Genomic DNA, 17,313 nt, shown 5'->3' with positions numbered 1-17,313 from the left:
ATTTTTAAAATTCCACAGTAAAAATGGTCCAAACTTAGTGATACCGTAGAGGGGTCATTGTGTGAGCTAGCTGTGGTGAAATTTTAGTGGAACAATGGGAGATTTATTTTTTATCCCAAAGTGAAATTTTTGGAAAGTGACTATTTTTGCAATTTGAGGGACATTTGGGGCCCAATATTTTTAAAATTCCACAGTAAAAAATAGTCCAGACTTAGTGATACCATAGAGGGGTCATTGTGTGAGCTAGCTGTGGTGAAATTTTAGTGGAACAATGGGAGATTTCTTTTTTATTCCTAAGTGAATTTGCTGAAAAGGGCCGATTTATGAAATTCAAGGCACATTTGGGGCCCTATATTTTTAAAATTCCACAGTAAAAACTCTCCAAAATGTGTGATATCGTAGAGGGGTCATTGTGTGATCTAGCTGTGGTGAAACTTTAGTGGAACAATGGGAGATTTCTTTTTTATTCCTAAGTGAATTTGCTGAAAAGGGTCGATTTATGAAATTCAAGGCACATTTGGGGCCCTATATTTTTAAAATTCCACAGTAAAAACTCTCCAAAATGTGTGATACCGTAGAGGGGTCATTGTGTGAGCTAGCTGTGGTGAAACTTTAGTGGAACAATGGGAGATTTCTTTTTTATTCCTAAGTGAATTTGCTGAAAAGGGCCGATTTATGAAATTCAAGGGACATTTGGGGCCCAATATTTTTAAAATTCCACAGTAAAAATGGTCCAAACTTAGTGATACCTTAGAGGGGTCATTGTGTGAGCTAGCTGTGGTGAAATTTTAGTGGAACAATGGGAGATTTATTTTTTATCCCAAAGTGAAATTTTTGGAAAGTGACTATTTTTGAAATTTGAGGGACATTTGGGGCCCAATATTTTTAAAATTCCACAGTAAAAATAGTCCAAACTTAGTGATACCGTAGAGGGGTCATTGTGTGAGCTAGCTGTGCTGAAATTTTAGTGGAACAATGGGAGATTTCTTTTTTATTACTAAGTGAATTTGCTGAAAAGGGCCGATTTATGAAATTCAAGGGACATTTGGGGCCCAATATTTTTAAAATTCCACAGTAAAAATGGTCCAAACTTTGTGATACCGTAGAGGGGACATTGTGTGAGCTAGCTGTGGTGAAATTTTAGTGGAACAATGGGAGATTTCTTTTTTATCCCTAAATGAATTTGCTGAAAAGGGCCTATTTATGCAATTCGAGGGACATATGGGTCCCAATATTTTTAAAATTCCACAGTAAAAAGTCTCCAAACTTTGTGATATCGTAGAGGGGTCATTGTGTGAGCTAGCTGTGGTGAAATTTTAGTTGAACAATGGGAGATTTCTTTTTTATTCCTAAGTGAATTTGCTGAAAAGGGCCTATTTATGCAATTCGAGTGACATATGGGTCCCAATATTTTTAAAATTCCACTGTAAAAAGTCTCCAAACTTTGTGATATCGTAGAGGGGTCATTGTGTGAGCTAGCTGTGGTGAAATTTTAGTGGAACAATGGGAGATTTCTTTTTTATTCCTAAGTGAATTTTCTGAAAAGGGCCGATTTATGAAATTCAAGGGACATTTGGGGCCCAATATTTTTAAAATTCCACAGTAAAAATGGTCCAAACTTAGTGATACCGTAGAGGGGTCATTGTGTGAGCTAGCTGTGGTGAAATTTTAGTGGAACAATGGGAGATTTCTTTTTTATCCCAAAGTGAAATTTTTGGAAAGTGACTATTTTTGCAATTTGAGGGACATTTGGGGCCCAATATTTTTAAAATTCCACAGTAAAAAATAGTCCAGACTTAGTGATACCATAGAGGGGTCATTGTGTGAGCTAGCTGTGGTGAAATTTTAGTGGAACAATGGGAGATTTCTTTTTTATTCCTAAGTGAATTTGCTGAAAAGGGCCGATTTATGAAATTCAAGGCACATTTGGGGCCCTATATTTTTAAAATTCCACAGTAAAAACTCTCCAAAATGTGTGATATCGTAGAGGGGTCATTGTGTGATCTAGCTGTGGTGAAACTTTAGTGGAACAATGGGAGATTTCTTTTTTATTCCTAAGTGAATTTGCTGAAAAGGGTCGATTTATGAAATTCAAGGCACATTTGGGGCCCTATATTTTTAAAATTCCACAGTAAAAACTCTCCAAAATGTGTGATACCGTAGAGGGGTCATTGTGTGAGCTAGCTGTGGTGAAACTTTAGTGGAACAATGGGAGATTTCTTTTTTATTCCTAAGTGAATTTGCTGAAAAGGGCCGATTTATGAAATTCAAGGGACATTTGGGGCCCAATATTTTTAAAATTCCACAGTAAAAATGGTCCAAACTTAGTGATACCTTAGAGGGGTCATTGTGTGAGCTAGCTGTGGTGAAATTTTAGTGGAACAATGGGAGATTTATTTTTTATCCCAAAGTGAAATTTTTGGAAAGTGACTATTTTTGAAATTTGAGGGACATTTGGGGCCCAATATTTTTAAAATTCCACAGTAAAAATAGTCCAAACTTAGTGATACCGTAGAGGGGTCATTGTGTGAGCTAGCTGTGCTGAAATTTTAGTGGAACAATGGGAGATTTCTTTTTTATTCCTAAGTTAATTTGCTGAAAAGGGCCTATTTATGCAATTCGAGGGACATATGGGGCCCAATATTTTTAAAATTCCACAGTAAAAAGTCTCCAAACTTTGTGATATCGTAGAGGGTCATTGGGCAAGATTTATCAAAGTGAGAATAAGAATATTCTCACATTTGTCGTCAAAAAAAAACCTCACAAATGATATCACCATATTTATGAAAGGTTATGCGCCAATAAAGTCGCAACTTTTCATATGTGCGAACAAATTGACTCATAACATTCGCAAGTCTTAAGTATATGCGAATAAGTTGTCTGGAAATGCCTAATTCTTGTATTAATCTCTATTGGCATTTTAAAATGCCCGTATATATTCGCAGTTCTCATATATTTATGAAAAGTGGTGCATGTAATATTCACTGCTTTTAATCTCGCCAATTTGTAGGTTGCGAGGAGTGAAAAATAAAGAGCAATATTGTTGTTTGTCTGGAGGGAAAATGGAAATATGTCTTTTACTTGCTTTATCTAGGGTTAGAAATTGCCCACAACAAGGCGCAGATCCTGAATAATAATAAATATATTATAAAAAAGTAAAATAATTTAAGTGCAATTGAAATGAGTGTATTAAAAAGAACGAAGATGAGCTCCAAAAAACGGGCAACCTTCCTTAATGAAAGAGAGCCAAAGAAGGGGCAAAATAAAACTAACTTTAATATATAAGAAATAGCATTCTTTTAAACAATCACTTGATTAAAACAATAAACCATTTATTGGTGTCTAAAATTAAGATTGATAAATAAAGTGAAAATTACATTTTCGCAAGAAAACTAGGATCAGCCATTCGCTTGACATCGCAAAAAAGTTTTGCCCCAAAAATGTCTCTAGAATTTTGATAAATACTGGCGACATTTTTGAATTCACACATTGCGAACTATTGCGAAAATAATCGCGACTTTTTAGGCGCATTTTTTCGGGGCTTGATAAATTTTGCCCATTGTGTGAGCTAGCTGTGGTGAAATTTTAGTGGAACAATGGGAGATTTCTTTTTTATTCCTAAGTGAATTTGCTGAAAAGGGCCGATTTATGAAATTCAAGGGACATTTGGGGCCCAATATTTTTAAAATTCCACAGTAAAAATGGTCCAAACTTTGTGATACCGTAGAGGGGACATTGTGTGAGCTAGCTGTGGTGAAATTTTAGTGGAACAATGGGAGATTTCTTTTTTATCCCTAAATGAATTTGCTGAAAAGGGCCTATTTATGCAATTCGAGGGACATATGGGTCCCAATATTTTTAAAATTCCACAGTAAAAAGTCTCCAAACTTTGTGATATCATAGAGGGCTCATTGTGTGAGCTAGCTGTGGTGAAATTTTAGTGGAACAATGGGAGATTTCATTTTTTTTCTTAAGTGAATTTGCTGAAAAGGGCCGATTTATGAAATTCAAGGGACATTTGGGGCCCAATATTTTTAAAATTCCACAGTAAAAATGGTCCAAACTTAGTGATACTGTAGAGGGGTCATTGTGTGAGCTAGCTGTGGTGAAATTTTAGTGGAACAATGGGAGATTTATTTTTTATTCCTAAGTGAATTTGCTGAAAAGGGCCTATTTATGCAATTCGAGGGACATATGGGTCCCAATATTTTTAAAATTCCACAGTAAAAAGTCTCCAAACTTTGTGATATCGTAGAGGGGTCATTGTGTGAGCTAGCTGTGGTGAAATTTTAGTTGAACAATGGGAGATTTCTTTTTTATTCCTAAGTGAATTTGCTGAAAAGGGCCTATTTATGCAATTCGAGGGACATATGGGTCCCAATATTTTTAAAATTCCACTGTAAAAAGTCTCCAAACTTTGTGATATCGTAGAGGGGTCATTGTGTGAGCTAGCTGTGGTGAAATTTTAGTGGAACAATGGGAGATTTCTTTTTTATTCCTAAGTGAATTTGCTGAAAAGGGCCGATTTATGAAATTCAAGGGACATTTGGGGCCCAATATTTTTAAAATTCCACAGTAAAAATGGTCCAAACTTAGTGATACCGTAGAGGGGTCATTGTGTGAGCTAGCTGTGGTGAAATTTTAGTGGAACAATGGGAGATTTCTTTTTTATCCCAAAGTGAAATTTTTGGAAAGTGACTATTTTTGCAATTTGAGGGACATTTGGGGCCCAATATTTTTAAAATTCCACAGTAAAAAATAGTCCAGACTTAGTGATACCATAGAGGGGTCATTGTGTGAGCTAGCTGTGGTGAAATTTTAGTGGAACAATGGGAGATTTCTTTTTTATTCCTAAGTGAATTTGCTGAAAAGGGCCGATTTATGAAATTCAAGGCACATTTGGGGCCCTATATTTTTAAAATTCCACAGTAAAAACTCTCCAAAATGTGTGATACCGTAGAGGGGTCATTGTGTGAGCTAGCTGTGGTGAAACTTTAGTGGAACAATGGGAGATTTCTTTTTTATTCCTAAGTGAATTTGCTGAAAAGGGACAATTTATGAAATTCAAGGGACATTTGGGGCCCAATATTTTTAAAATTCCACAGTAAAAATGGTCCAAACTTAGTGATACCGTAGAGGGGTCATTGTGTGAGCTAGCTGTGGTGAAATTTTAGTGGAACAATGGGAGATTTATTTTTTATCCCAAAGTGAAATTTTTGGAAAGTGACTATTTTTGCAATTTGAGGGACATTTGGGGCCCAATATTTTTAAAATTCCACAGTAAAAATAGTCCAAACTTAGTGATACCGTAGAGGGGTCATTGTGTGAGCTAGCTGTGGTGAAATTTTAGTGGAACAATGGGAGATTTCTTTTTTATCCCAAAGTGAAATTTTTGGAAAGTGACTATTTTTGCAATTTGAGGGACATTTGGGGCCCAATATTTTTAAAATTCCACAGTAAAAATAGTCCAAACTTAGTGATACCGTAGAGGGGCATTGTGTGAGCTAGCTGTGGTGAAATTTTAGTGGAACAGTGGGAGATTTATTTTTTATTCCTAAGTTAATTTGTTGAAAAGGGCCTATTTATGCAATTCGAGGGACATATGGGGCCCAATATTTTTAAAATTCCACAGTAAAAAGTCTCCAAACTTTGTGATATCGTAGAGGGTCATTGTGTGAGCTAGCTGTGGTGAAATTTTAGTGGAACAATGGGAGATTTCTTTTTTATTCCTAAGTGAATTTGCTGAAAAGGGCCGATTTATGAAATTCAAGGGACATTTGGGGCCCAATATTTTTAAAATTCCACAGTAAAAATGGTCCAAACTTAGTGATACCGTAGAGGGGTCATTGTGTGAGCTAGCTGTGGTGAAATTTTAGTGGAACAATGGGAGATTTATTTTTTATCCCAAAGTGAAATGTTTGGAAAGTGACTATTTTTGCAATTTGAGGGACATTTGGGGCCCAATATTTTTAAAATTCCACAGTAAAAATAGTCCAAACTTAGTGATACCGTAGAGGGGTCATTGTGTGAGCTAGCTGTGGTGAAATTTTAGTGGAACAATGGGAGATTTCTTTTTTATTCCTAAGTGAATTTGCTGAAAAGGGCCAATTTATGCAATTCGAGCGACATTTGGGGCCCAATATTTTTAAAATTCCACAGTAAAAACTCTCCAAAATTTATGATATCGTAGAGGGGTCATTGTGTGAGCTAGCTATTGTGAAAATGTAGTGGCACAATGGGAGATTTTGCTTTTATCCCTAAGTGAAATTGCTTGAAAGTGATGATTTTTGCAATTTTAGGGAAGTTTGGGGCCCTATATTTTTAAAATTCCACACTAAAAAGTTTCCATACTTTGTGATATCTTAGTGGGGTCATTGTTTGAACTAGCTGTGGTGAAAATGTAGTGGCACAATGGGGAATTTTGTTTTTAACGCTTAGAGAAATGCTGGAATATGACTTTTTTTTTTACATTTGAGTGACATTTATAACAAAAATGCTTGTGGTATTCATTAAAACATTTCTTATTAGCATATATGTATGGTACAGCCTTTAATAGTCTTAAGAAAGTACTAACAAATAAGTGTCTGATAGCTTGACTACTGTTTTAAACCTGTCTGATAGCTCCAAAACAGTGTCTGATAGCTTGACTTGGATTTTTAAACTGTCTGATAGCTTGACTCCAGTATTTTATCTGTGTAATATTTGTATTTGTATTTATTACGTGAATTTTCATATATATAAATATCATTTGAATATATATGTTTGGTGTCATTTGAATATAGAATAGTTTGGTATCATTCCTATAAAACACGGAGGAGCATTTAATTTATATTTTCTCTCTAACAAAGGGATTTAAAGGCACATTACGGCACTAGATTCTTAAAGGTATATATCGATAACACAATATATGCACCAATAGCACAATTTTCAAACCAGTGAGGTCATCACTATAAAACACTAAGGAGGTATTAAATAATATTGCTGATAATTTTTTATCAACAGGGAATTTATAGGTACAACTTAGTACCAGGTTCTCAAAGGTATATACATAGGACAAATTATAGCCCACTATCGCGAAGACAATAAGTCACTACACAAAATATTTAGTCACTATACATTGACAGGTAGATAAGGTAAAACACAAGGAATAATAAAATTGTGAATACACATGAATAATTAGATAGTATATACAATTATCACAAAAAATCAGTCCTACTCACAGCTATAATTATTAGCGCTCCCCACATCCCCCACACACACATTCTATTTTGTTTATTATGTCAGTGGTTATATTGAGACCAATTAGGTCTTAGTACACCTGGTTGGGTGTGTCAGGTGTTAATGAACTGGGATTGGTCATATGTTTTTATTTAAGCCAGTACTCTCATTGTATCATTAGAAGCCTGATGAAACAGACAGCAGTCTGAGAAACGCGTTGTTTGTTGTTTTAATATCTAGTGTCATGAGACACTGAGATTTTTATTTTATTAATAAAATTTGGTTTTATGTAAACCTCTTTGTGAGAGTCTGAGCTCTGTCAGTCCGACAAGACGTTGGAGAAACCAGTTTCCTTGCAGTGTCAGTGAGCTGGGACACTGTGAGATCCCAGTCTGTTTGATTTAGCACAATTGGGTGCTGCTCCACTTGTGAGTACCTTTTTGATAACCTAACAAATCTCTTTCACCAACTGTATTACACCAAGAGGCGCCTTTGTCTTTTTGTGATTTTTTTCACAGAGAAAACTTGCTCTTAGATCCTGATTTCCCTGACAAAGCAGCTGACTCCAGTCATCATCTGTGTTCCTGATCATTGATCACCCTGGTATTTGATAACATTCATCATTTGGGACTATTCCCACCCCGATTGGGACATTTACCATCTGTATAACATTACAGAAGAAGACAGCATTTCCAGATAAGAACCTTTCAGGAATTTCTTATTACTGTATTTGTTATTATTTGTGTTGTATCCTATGTTTCTCATAGTCCCATATTTATAAGAATTGTTTCTTATTTGTTTACATTATTTCGTATAGTATATTTTATTATAGTTATTACATGTAATTTATTGTTCTCTTCTCTCTTAGCCTATTTACATAGTAATCATATAGGGTCCTGTGCGCCCCCTATTAGTAACACACCCTTAGTGTTACTGATTGTTTAATTTTAAAATGAAAATATAATATTTAGATTTTGGATAAACAACTAAATTAGAACAAAGTTTACTGGAATCAATAATTATTATTTTAAAATTAATTGTTAACATGTGATATTCATTTATATGTATCTGTTCTTAAATTGTGTAAAATAAATCATTTTCAACATTTTAAACAAAAAGTAAAATTTAAAACAAAATAACAACAAACAAATTTTTATTTAAAAAACGAACATTTTACGTGACAATGAACCCTATTTGTTTATTTTGTTATTAAGATTGAGCACTACATTTTATTCAAAATTCAAATTTAATACTATTATCAATTTTTCTAAATTGTCTTGATATCTTTATTTTAAAAATAAAGTCTATAACCTTGGACAGCACTTATTTTTTGGTGGATGAATGTATACACCAATCAAAAACAACAACCAAGGTAGTTAGACAAAATGGGCCGTCATCTAAAGTTACACAATGTATTTAAAAATAAATATACCAAGAAAATGAATAACTTTTTCTTATAGGAGTAATTAGAAATGTGATTAAAATTGAATGCTCTATATGAATATCAAATAGAAAATCGTTAAATTCAGTGTCTATTTATTATTTGTAACATTAAAATAAATATATTTTTTGAGAGAGTGAGAGAGATAGATTGTGAGAGGGAGAGAGAGATTGAAATAGAGAGAGATTTAGAGAGAGAGATTGTGAGAGATTGAGAGAGAGAGCAATTGTGAGAGAGAGATTGTGAGAGAGAGATTGTGAGAGAGAGATTGAGAGAGAGAGAGATTGTGAGAGATAGATAGATAGAGAGAGAGAGAGAGAGAGAGAGAGAGATTGAGAGACAGCAATTGTGAGAGAGAGAAATTGTGAGAGAGACAGATTGAGAGAGAGAGAGATTGTGAGAGAGAGATTGTGAGAGAGAGATTGAGAGAGAGAGAGAGATTGAGAGAGAGAGATTGTGAGAGAGATTGTGAGAGATTGAGAGAGAGAGAGATTCTGAGAGAGATTGAGAGAGAGAGAGATTGAGAGACAGAAATTGTGAGAGAGTTTGTGAGAGAGAGAGATTGAGAGAGATTGTGAGAGAGATTGAGAGAGAGCAATTGTAAGAGAGAGATTGTGAGAGAGAGCGATTGAGAGAGAGAGAGAGAGAGAGAGAGAGAGGGAGAGAGACTGTGATATAGATATATATAATGACAGACAGACAGTGCGAGAAACACATGTATACATTTATAAACCTGTAGTGCATTGCTGCTACTTCCAGAAATGTTAACAATATTTTTTATCTTCAATTTTATATTATTTTAATGTGACAGTGAAATTAAAAAAATTATATTTTTATTTATTTTTCTTAAAATTCATAATGATAACATGGAGCTCATGCACGTTAAATGGAAAATGAACCAAAATTGTTTCTTTTTTGATGCAGACAGAGCATGACATTTTAAGCAACTTTGTAATTTACTCCTATTCTCCGTTCATCATTATCTTGTTATCTTTATTTGAAATGGAAGAATGTGAGTTTTGAATCTGTGAAATTTTTGGTGCTTAACTTTTTTTCTCTAAAATGCAAGTATGCCTAAAGAAATGAAATAAGTGGTCATTTTTAAAAAGGAAAGATAGAAGCTAAACACATATTAAAAATATTTCTTGTTATAGCCTTACAAATAACAACAGATTCAAGTGTAGATCTCATTTTTTGTTATTTAATGAGATTTTATTAAACATGTGTCTCATCAACTTTACATTGAACAATTGCAATATTTGCCAAAATGAACCACTTTCAATCAATGGCTTTACAATGATATACAATATCATTCCTTAAAACGACAATATTTGCACAACAGTAATCCAAAATATATCATCTTTTGGATTAAAAATAATAATGTAAAGTAAAGAAAAACACAAATAAAAACTGTATGTTGAACAATCAAACTTCTTGCCCAAAAAAAACCCTGGATATAGAGTGCTCGAGCTTTGACTCCCAGAGCATCATGCTCCAGGAATGGGTCAATGTATTGACCATACTCATTGTCCAAGCTCTCCATATCTATATCCAGGATTTTTAGGGCAATATTATGCAATATACAGAAAACCATAAAAATTAAGGAGACTTTGGAGGGGGCGTACTGAAGAATCCTACCAGAGATGTCCAAGCAGCAGAAATGGCTCTTCAGCGCGCCAAAGGTGCGCTCAATCATGGATCTTGTTGCAATGTGTGCACGGTTGTAGCGCACCTCTTCCACTCCATTGGGGTTTTGGACGGGTGTGAACAGCCACGGAAGACACGGATATCCAGAATAACCTGCATAAACAAAATATATCATTGACATTAGTAATCAGAATGAATAAAAATATATCATATACATATGTTAGAGTATCTAAGAGAAATTTACCTATCAGGAATCCCTCTGGCATTTGGCCCTCCTGGAAGCGTTGGTATACGGCCAAATTCCAGAGGACGAAGGAATCATGATTGCAGCCAGGGAGTCCAGATCGAACACTCATCACCCTCAACCTGGCGTCACAGATGACCTGGATATTCAGCGAGTGGTTGAATTTCCTATCCCGGTAGCGCTCTTCTTGTCCACTGGGAGGCTGCACCAAGACGTGGGTGCAGTCTATGGCCCCCAATACCCTTGGCAATCCAGCTCTAAGGTAGAAATGGAGCTTGACAGCATACCACTCCTCCGGTGTATTTGGGAAGTGGACATGATGGACTAGGCATCAGTTTAAAGCATCCAGGACAACCTTCAGGTGACGTGAGAAGGTTGTCTGGCTCATACCAATGCCTAGACCTGTCACAGCCTGGAATGACCCAGTTGCCAAGAAATAGAGGACTGCGAGCAATTTTACCATCCCAGGGATTGCCCTAGTTCTTCTAATGAGTGGCTCGAGAGAGTCCGCGATCTCAACATAGAGCCTCTCAATAGAGGCCCTATCCAGTCAAAATCGATGGACCACCTCTCGGTCACTGAGGGCATGGAGCCCAATCCTTGGGTAGAAAACCCTTGGCACTCGCTGGCGTCTTCCGATTTGCATCGCAGCCATCAACACCCGTCTTGCCCTGCATCTCCTCAATAAAATCACAAAATTTACAACATTGAGGATGTTCATCCTCAAAGCAACACCAAATAATAATGAAATGCAGTGATTGAAGAGCCCCTTTTATGACGCCTAGTTTCACAGATGTGATCGTTTTCAGTAATTGAATAAATGATGCGTCAATCATTACCTAACAAACGACTTTCACACTTTGATTACTATCGCGTCATTTTACACGCAATTAAATTGACTAATTATTCCAAAAAACTTATTTGTGTATTTTCTTGCGTCATTTGACGAACACGATGGGATATCCATAAAATTATTTGATTAAGCCAATTAGGTGTGTTTATCAGCTGTAAGAAATGCAGGTGTGTTTGTGCAATTAAAAAAATTAATAATGAAAAACACATGAGTATTTTGCTCTAGTTTCAATGTTATTTCAAATTTTACTGTTTGGATGGCAGCATTATCAAGGTGAAAAAGGTCAGTGATTACTGTGTTTTTAAGCTTAAATGTTAAAGTGTTGTATTAACATTTGCAATCCTAAGTAACAAAAAGAATGCAGTCATTGTGATTCCTAATACCATTTACAAATCATTTCAATGTATTTTGAAAGCGCAAAGTTAAACAGTGACAAAAATGAAGCAAAGCCAAATTTATAATGGCATTTTAGCTACAAAAAGGGATCCTAGCAACTGAATGAAACCCGTGACATTATTGTAAAAGTAATATGTGAATTACCTTTTAAGCCACCACGATGCTGCCATCCAAACATAAAATCAGTTCATGTCATGACTATGTATATATGCAGCTGTTTTGCCTAATTAATTGATAGCCTAATTTGTATTGCGCATAATTAATTGATAGCATAATTTGTATTGTGTATACTTAATTGATAGCATAATTGCTGTGCAGTGTTTTCACTCTCTTGCTATCCTTTGGTTTAAGAATTTTTTTTTTAAATCTCCTTCATTGCTGTGCAGTGTTTTCATTCTCTTGCTATCCTTTGTGTGAATTTTTTTTTTTAAATCTCCTTCATTGCTGTGCAGTGTTTTCATTCTCTTGCTATCCTTTGTGGGAAGAATTTTATTTATTATTTAAAAATCTCCTTCATTGCTGTGCAGTGTTTTCATTCTCTTGCTATCCTTTGTGGGAAGATTTTTTTTTCTAAAATCTCCTTCATTGCTGTGCAGTGTTTTCATTCTCTTGCTATCATTTGTGGGAAGAATTTTATTTATTTTTAAAAAATCTCCTTCATTGCTGTGCAATGTTTTCATTCTCTTGCTATCCTTTGTGGGAATATTTTTTTTTCTAAAATCTCCTTCATTGCTGTGCAGTGTTTTCATTCTCTTGCTATCCTTTGTGTGAAGATTTTTTTTTTCTAAAACCTCCTTCATTGCTGTGCAGTGTTTTCATTCTCTTGCTATCCTTTGTTTGAATATGCTTTTCTTTTTAAAAAGTTAGAATTACAGGAAGGGAATGGTATTTAAAATAAGGTATACATATTTAATAATGCTTTCCATTGAGTTTTATTAGGTGATATGCTTCACTCTAGCAGCATCGAACATACGATTTCTGTTTTCTGATTCCCATTGACTACTATAGCATCTGCGACCTTCTTGATTGAAGAATCTAAACTATCACCTCACTTTACCTCTTCCTATCACTATCACAGTGTGGGAGGGAAGGGAGGAGCTATATATACAGCTCTGCTGTGGTGCTCTTTGCCACTTCCTGCTGACCAGGAGGTGTAATCCCATAAGTAAGGATGAAATCTATGGACTCGTCATATCTTGTAATCCGAGGCCCTCCCGCATTGCAAACACTATAATAAAAATATTAACCCCTAATCTGCCTCTCCGGACATCGCCGCCACTATAATAAACATATTAACCCCTAAACCGCTGCACTCCCGTATCGCAAACACTAGTTAAATATTAGAAACCCTTAATCTGCCACCCCCAATGTTGCCGCCACCTATATAAATGTATTAACCCCTAATCTGCCGCCCCCAAAGTCACCTGCCGCCACTATACTAAAGTTATTAACCTCTAAACCTAAGCCTAACCCTAAGTCTAACCCTAACCCTAACACCCTTACTTAAATTTAATTAAAATAAATCAAAATAAAACTTACTATCAGCCAATAGAATGCAAGCTCAATCCTATTGGCTGATTGGATCAGCCAATAGGATTAAAGCTTAATCCTATTGGCTGATTGCATCAGCCAATAGGATTTTTTACCCTTTAATTCCGATTGGCTGATAGAATTAATAGCAGCGCTATTAAAGGTGAGCGGTGCCAATAACTTGCAAGTTATTACCGAGCCGCTCATAACGCAAAACTCGTAATCTGGCCATATGTTTGTAAAGGAATTCAAAAATTCCTGGAACATGACTAAACAAAAGGTATTATGGGTAGACTTGATGGGCCTTTTTTGTTCTCATCTACCATCAAATTTGATGTTTCTATGTTACCTGGAAGAGACAGCTATATATTTTACTTTCCTACTGCTAAGGTCTTTACTGTTATATTGCACTTTTTATTTTCTGATATTTATTATGACAACTTTTTCATGGTGCACTAAATTGATGGAGACATAGTGATGTTATCATCACAGACCAGTGCTTTAACCTTGACTATGAGTATTGCTAGCTCTAGGGGTGGCTTTGACCGGCAATGCCCTCTTGTATCACAAGTTTTAAAGTAAAGGCAATCACTCGAACACAATCACATTTAATGCTCAAACATTTTACACAACATGAAAGGTTGTGTAAAGAGTTTAGCTGTCAGAAGCAGGACTGAACTGCTCTATTTACCCCTAAACCACCACACACACACATCACAAACTACCCCACTACTCTATTAACCCCTAAACCTCCACAAGCCCCATCGCAAACTACTGCACTACTCTATTAACCCTTAAAGCTACACAATCCCCATTGCAAAATACTCCTTTACACTATTAACCCCTAAACTGCCACACCCCACACCGCAAACTACCCCACTACCTTATTAACCCTTTAACCACCACTATCCTATCGCAAACAACCCCTCTACACTATTAACCCCTAAACAGCCACAACCCCCACCACAAAATACGCACTAACATCTAAAACCCCTAACCAGCTAACCCCTTACCTAACACCTTCTTAAGTAACCCCCAAAAAATTAACCTTACCTTAAAAAAAAACTAACAGTACCAGAAAAAGAAACTAACAGTACCTGAAAAAAAAACAACTAACAATACCTTAAAAAACTACCATTACAGAACATTTTAAAAAAAACTACCATTACAGAAAAAAAACCCAAAAAAAAACGAATAACCAAAAATAAAAAAAACTGTTATGCCTATTCTAAAACTAAAAAACTCCAACTAAAAAATTCCATCACTAAAACCCGAAGATGGTACTCCCCAAAGATGAATCAGGGCAGCGGTCCATCTTCGTCCTGGTGGCACTCCATCTTCATCCAGACGGTGGTCCATCTTCATGGCGGTGGTCTTCTATCTTCATCCTGGCGGCAGTGTTCTATCTTTTTCTATCTTATTATCTTCGGTTGCCAACGTCCTATTAGTAGTTTTTTTAAGGTACTGTTAGGTTTGTTTTTTCCAGGTAAATTAGAGGGTGTTAGGTTAGGGGGGCTAGCTGGTTAGGGGTTTAGATATTAGTAGGTATTTTGCAATGGGGGGCTGTGGCAGTTTAGGGCTAATAGTGTAGAGGTATAGTTTGCGATAGGGGTTGTGGCGGTTTATGGGGTTAATAGAGTAGTGGGGTAGTTTGCAATATGGGAACATGGCGGTTTAGGGGATAATAGTGTATTCTGTTATTTGCGGCGGGCTATGTGGTGAGTTAGGAGTTAATATTGTAGTGGGTACTTTGCTGTGGGCTATGTGGTAAGTTAGGAGTTACGAGAGTAAGGGGGCTTAAGGTGATTTGTGTTACCGTGCAAGTATAGGTATTCCACTTTTCTCTCTCCATTGAAGTCTATAGGGAAGTAGCAAAAACATTTACTTTCAACTTGTAATACCCGCACTACACGACGCGCATAAAGAGCAGGAGTCGAGTGATGTAAGCGTGTGAGTGGGAGCAGTAAGAACCGTTCCACTCATAAACTAGCCCTATGTGCTTAATCCACATACCGGTGTAGGAAACAGCACCAAATTTGTCAGTAATAGCCACTTCCATATACATAAATATAAAAAATTGGTTCCAGCCATAAATATTATTTTAAAAAGGGACCTTTATTCTTGTCTAATGTCAGGGTCCAAAGTACAACAAAGCAATAATGCTTTGGGCTTACGATAAGCCCTTTGTCATATCTATACATATGAAAGTTGCCTTTTATATTCTGACAAGATACAAATAAACACCCACATCTAGTTTTGTTATCTACATAATAAAGTGTCCATGTGGTTTGAATTATATAGGAGATACATGTAGGGAAGAAAGAGAGTAAATTATTGAGCACAAATAAAAAATAAGATGCAAAAATAGAGATGCACATGCTTCCTTCCCCCATTTTTGGAAGTTGGACATAATATTAGTCAACTTTGTTTCCAATTTATTGAAAGAGAGGACTGTCCAAAGAGGGGGCGGGGACAAGGTACATATCTTAAAAATTATAGAAATGTATTAGATAAACAAATTAGAAACATTATGCAAAACAGAAAGAGAAGCTGTCTGCCAGGAATGTACAGCAACTCAATAGCTTGTTCTATGGCCCGGTTGCCATCTGGGAGTAGCTTTATTCTGCCCAATTGTGCTTTTCACAGAGGAAAACTTTCCTGTTGTATATTAGTCTTATCCCGTCAACATGGTCAGTCCAGCCCGGAAATACCAGGCAATTCTGTTAAGGGTGATGGGGGAAACCAGACGAGGACTCCATTTCCCAGTGTGCTTAAAGGGATATGGCTGCACCTCACTGTCAAGGCCTAGAGAAGGCCAAAACAATATGTCTGAGGTTGCCGTTTTCCTTGTTCAGAAGAGAATTGCCTGGTATTTCGGGGCTGGACTGACCATGTTAGCGGGATCAAATTGATATACTAAAGGAAAGTTTTCCTCTGTGAAAAGCACAATTAGGCAGAAAGGAGCTACTCCCAGGTTTTTAATTGCTGGATCTTATATGTATAATGCCCACATTGCAGCTTTAAATGAGCAATATAAGCATAAATAATAGTTATATGGTGGCGACATTGCAAATGCAATTGCAGTTTCAATAGAGCAATGTAGTACACATATACCCATATGGTGGCGATATTGTAATACAGGGTGTGGGTGTTTATTTGCATCTTGTAAGAATATAAAAGGTAACTTTGCTTTCATATATACAGACATGACTAATGGATAATTGTAGGTCCGAAATGTTGTTGCTTTGTTGTACTTTGGATCCTCCCATGAGACAAGAATAAAGGTCCCTTTTTAAAAGAATATTCCTGGCTTTAAGCAATTTTATATATATATATATATATATATATATATATATATATATATATATATATATATATATTTAATCCACATTCCATTAGACTGTCTCTAACCTTGTATAGCTTTAGATACTGTTTGACAACCCACCTATTTAAAGAGGCATACCATCTCTCCTCTGTTTTATTTATCCTACTCAAAATAAATCTTCAACTGCCTTGACTCACTGCTACAACTACAATCCATGTGACAAGCTTCCCCATACCTTATGCCTCTGCACCATCGACATGTAAATTGTAAGCCTTTGAAAGCAGGGTATTCTTCCTTCTCTACTAGATTTGTTTAGTCTGTTATGTTTTTGTATTTTATCTTATCAAAAATCTTTATCATTGTATATACCTATTTCTGTAGCCATCGTTACGGAATTTTGCAGCGCTATACAAATATACGATAATAATAATAATCCAGTGTCAATAAAATAACAGTGACAGACTATTGTTGGAAGCCAACTTTCATTTTGGAGGCTAGCCACAATACAAGGGATGGAAAGGGCATGACTCGGGCAGGACTATAACAGGAGGGATTGGACTGGATGTGCTGTGGCCAGGGTTGGACATGCAGTTGGTGTGGATGGGTGGAACATGGGCGGGACTGGGGGAAATATGGGCGTGACTGGGTGGGACATGGGT

Source organism: Bombina bombina, chromosome 2 (assembly GCF_027579735.1).
Source record: "Bombina bombina isolate aBomBom1 chromosome 2, aBomBom1.pri, whole genome shotgun sequence".
Taxonomy (NCBI): Eukaryota; Metazoa; Chordata; class Amphibia; order Anura; family Bombinatoridae; genus Bombina; species Bombina bombina.
This window is presented reverse-complemented; position numbering follows the sequence as displayed.